Consider the following 4,709-nt stretch of genomic DNA (forward strand, 5'->3'; position numbering starts at 1 on the left):
CACACTTAGTGATCCACTAAAATGTATCTGATCAAAGTTCCCAATAAACATTTTAGTTCTTTAAAAGTTCACCAATAAAATCAGCTAGTTCTCGATATGTGGTTTAACTGGCTCATCTGGTCCAGATTCTGCAAATACACATACATGCACTTTTACATACTGACAAGGACACACACTCACACACACACACATGCTCACACATGCAAGAACATGTAAGCTCACATGTGAATTTTTTTTCAAAACTAAGTGAAATGTCAATATAGGCTTCAAGATGACATTTGACAATTTAAACTTAAAATTGGTTAATCTGCTTTCATGAAAAGCATAGTTAACACAACAGTAGTACTCATCACAGACAAATACCCTAGTTTTAGAATTTAATTTTCACAGTTTGTAAGGAAAAGACAGCCAGCAGAACTAGTAACAATTTTATTAATTTGGGAGTCACATCAAACAATTCCAATGGCTTTAAAAGTACCTAAATGTATCTTCCCATTTTTGACAGGACTCAGAGACCCATTGGTAAATTGGCATATTGACCCGCATTTTCCAGCATTTCCAACATAAACCATAGGTCTGAAAGAAGCATAGAGCTGAAAGATGGACTTTAGAGTTGAAATATCTGGGTTATGGAATCCTGACTCTCCCATTAACTAGCTTTGTGATTTTTATGAGGTTCCTTCACTCCTCTAAGCCTCAATTTTCTCTTCTGTAAAATGCATATAATTATACCTGTCAAAAATGTGAATTATTCAAATGGTATTAATTATGTGAAAGTACATTTCAAACTTTAAGTCCAATTTCTATGTATATGTACACTGAAAGAATCTTTGAAACATAAAGTTGACTTTATAAACATAATCTTAAGAATTTAATTGTTAAAATATTCGGTCTTCTTTTCTCTATTACACATAAACCTTAGAATACATTTTTGACATATTTGTCCAGGATTAGGGATACAATCATGACTTGAGACTTTTGTGTGCTTGTGTACTTGGTTCATTTTGTTTTCTATTAGTGAAACTTGCTCATAAAGAGAACAAAACTAGACCCTGTTCTCTAATTAGTAGCATACGCTAACCAATCCATTAGCTAGTGGCTACTCAATATTTACATCTACCTCTCAGGCAGGGTCTTTGTTTATTTTTACATCTACTTTTGTTTTACCATCTGTATATATTTTACATTTGTTTTACCACTTATATTAGTTTGCATTAGTTTTCTATTGCTGCTGTGGAGAATTAAACCAGTGACATAAATAGTACAAGTTTATTATCTTATGGTTCTGGAGGTCAGAGGTCTCAGCAAGCTAAAATCAAGGTGTCAGCAAGGGAACACTTCTTCTGGAAGCTCCAGGGGTGAATCCATTCCTTGCCTTTTCCAGTGTCTAGAAGCTGTCCACATTCCTTGACTTGTCCTCGCTTACCCATCTTCAAAGGCAGAAATGGAGGGTTGAGTCCACAAAATCCCCCTGAGCATCCTGTCTCCCTCTTCCAATTATAAAGACCTTTGTGATTATGTTAGACACACCCAGATAATTAAGGATAAACTTTCAATCTCAAGATCCTTACCTAAAATCACATCTGCAAAGTTACTTTTGCCATATCACTTAACATATCCACAGGTCCTGTTAACTGGTATATGTCATCTTTGGGGGGACATTGTTCTGCCTCCCACCTCACCCAATTGTTTATTTTTACAGAACGCATATATAATACATCTAAAATATTTTCCGGATATTAATTTACACATTTCCATGAGATGAGTACTAGATAAACACATTATTCTCGTTAGAGTTGGAAAGACTGAAGCTCAGAGGAGTTACACGACATGCACAAATTCATTGGATGATACGAGCAGGAGAAATATGACATCTTCAGTTCTTGATGGTCTTTATTTAACAATAACAATACAACCCCACATCTTTGCAACTTCGACATCTGCCTAAATTTTCTGCCACAAATCTCATTTTGGAAGCCACTTCCCGAGAGGTCTGGTCATTTGTATTTCCCAGAGAGCTTACCTCCTGGAAATCCCAATGCAAAAATGGAACCATCTTGCTTTTGTGAGACCAGTATGCTCTAGGTGGGCATAGATCATGCTGGAATCTTCTGTTTTCTAGTTGCTTTCATTTATTTGTTTAATTCTGCCACAAACTGTTTAAAAATATTTGAATTCATTGTGTCTCTATTATGTTCACACCTTGAGGCACTTTTGCAGGGAATGTAATTTTAAAACTCTGAAAAAATGAATTAAATGGGAACATATTTCGGGAAATGAGCTATAGAGGTCATGTACTTTTGCCTCCCACCTACAGACAAAATTATCCCCAAGCCACTTTTAGATAAGTTGTTTATTATCTATCTGGTATACCGTGGTCAACAAGAAAGAATCCAGTAAATATGATAGATATTACTTTACCAGCAAACAAAACATAAAGAGAAGAAATCTCACCTAAAAAATAAATACATAAATATTTACATGGTCTTACTACACACAAACCATTCGGGGTTTAGATTACTATCTCATTCAATAGAGGAGCCCAAAAGCTGGGCAATCACCAAAGTTCACTAAAATGTCAGGGTTGTGCAATTTATTTTGATCGGTGTTTCATACAAATTGGCTTTCTATTCTATTGAGACCAAACATTCTTTAGGAACAAGAAAAATGTACCTTCTCTTCTCTGGTGTTGTGATGTTTTCTGTAAGGTAACCTCACCAGCAGGGAACACCCACAGAGAGCCTGCTCCCTCTCTGTTAGATTTTATAAAACAAATGCACAAAAATCTAAAATTACCAATTTTAAAGTCTAATGTCGATTTTTGTTGTCTGGGTGACGACATGTATTCATGTGTTTACACATACATTGGTTCACCCAACAAACTTGCTTATGATCTGTTATCTACTAAGTACTGTGCTAGACATCAGAAAACAAAGTAACTCAGGTGAACTCTTTCCTCTATAACAGGGGCATTTAAACATTTTGCCCATGATCCACAGTAAGAAATACATTTTACATTGAGACCCTAAATAGCGCAAATACCGTAAAACGGAAACAAATGTCCACGAAATAATATCTTAATAACACTTTTTCATTTTATCTTCTCTTTCTTGTTCTTCTTTGAATCTCTAGTCTTCGCTCTTATTTAAAAAAATGCTGAACAGCAGCCACTAAATAGATTTTACCACCTTGTAATGTGTAGTGACCTGCAGTTTGCAAAGTACTACTGCAGAACCATGTTACTCCAAATATAATCTATGGACTACAACTAGCACGGCCATTGTTTAGGAGCTCATTAGAATTGCGGAATTTCAGTCTGTTCCTATCTCCAGGTATATAGAATTAGAATCTACCTTTTTACAAGATCCCCCAAATAATTCATGCACCTTTAAGTTTGAGAAACAATACTCTAGGACTCACTCTAAATGCAGAGGACTCCCAGAAGAATTTTGAGAAAATATGTAGACCCTCACACATTTCAAAATGGATATAAGTTTTAAGAATTTTATAAAAGCATTATAAATTGTAAATAATTTCAAAGAATATAATTTTTGTATTTTAAGTATTAGTATTTTATTTTATTTTTTTAAATATACAAGGCTTCACAAATTTGCGTGTCATCCTTGCACAGGGGCCATGCTAATCTTCTCTGTATCGTTCCAATATTAGTATATGTGCTAACGAAGGGAGCACAAGCATGAGTATCTTAAATTCATATTTTTCTATATCTATCTGATGAACTTTAATACAATAGTGATTTGATACCCATTATAGCCATTTACAAAATTACATAAACAAACCCTTCTTTAAAGACAAAATTTACATCTTTTTTTAAATTCCTGAAATCATATTTTCAATCATCTTCTCCAAGGAATTTTACCCTAAATTAATAGTTTCATCCTGGAAAATCTCTTATTTATCACTGTACCAAAATTCTTTGCTTTAAAAATATTTATACACACACACTTAATTGTCAAAACTTTCTTCTGGATCAAGTTACATTGCAATTGATTAGGTAGAATTAATCTATTACAAAATTTGTTAAGTAATTATTAAATACACAATGTTCTTTTTGGGGGGCAATTTACCTCATAATACAAGAGATGGAGACATATGAATCATTGAGTAAAGGAAGCTTTAGCCAACAGTAGTGTTTCAAATTATGCTTTGCTTAGTTAAGGGTAACGTTCAATTGCAAAATGAGGGGAAAGTTTTGTCTTTATTTTGTTAAGTGTGAGTGAGAAGAGCAATGACAAAAGGAATGGAAGACCCAGAATAACTATAATCGAGTTCAGAAGAAAATCAATTTTAGAAAAGAGTACAAAAGGAAGTTGAGAATAGGAAACTTGATTCCCTCAACACTATTCATTCCCAGGTACCCTTTAGGAAGTCTTTACTTATCTCGGCTCTAAGAGAGCTCCAGTTGGAGACCCTTTGCCCTAGATACTCAGTCTAAATACAGACATAACTCATTACAGTACACACGCATGGCCATGAAATACCTACTATATGCTACATAGCACAGAGAAATGAGCTACCAACTGCCTAGTGGGGAAAGTAAGGCTATCGGAAGGAGTGATATTTAATTCCTGAATGACGACAAATAAACCAACATGGATAAAGGCACAACATATAAATTCAAAACTAATGACAAAAGATGAGGCTGGGGCCAGGTCGCAAAGGGACTTCTAAGTTGAACTTGTTTTTGG

General features: G+C 34.6%; 1 non-coding gene across 1 annotated transcript; it reads right to left on the reverse strand.

Moving 5' to 3' along the window:
- Positions 1-3,586: 3,586 nt before the first annotated feature.
- Positions 3,587-3,693, reverse strand: LOC111774489 (U6 spliceosomal RNA). The gene has a single exon (XR_002809492.1). It is a non-coding gene; the product is annotated as a U6 spliceosomal RNA (small nuclear RNA).
- Positions 3,694-4,709: the final 1,016 nt, after the last annotated feature.

This window comes from Equus caballus, chromosome 7 (assembly GCF_041296265.1).
Source record: "Equus caballus isolate H_3958 breed thoroughbred chromosome 7, TB-T2T, whole genome shotgun sequence".
NCBI lineage: Eukaryota > Metazoa > Chordata > Mammalia > Perissodactyla > Equidae > Equus > Equus caballus.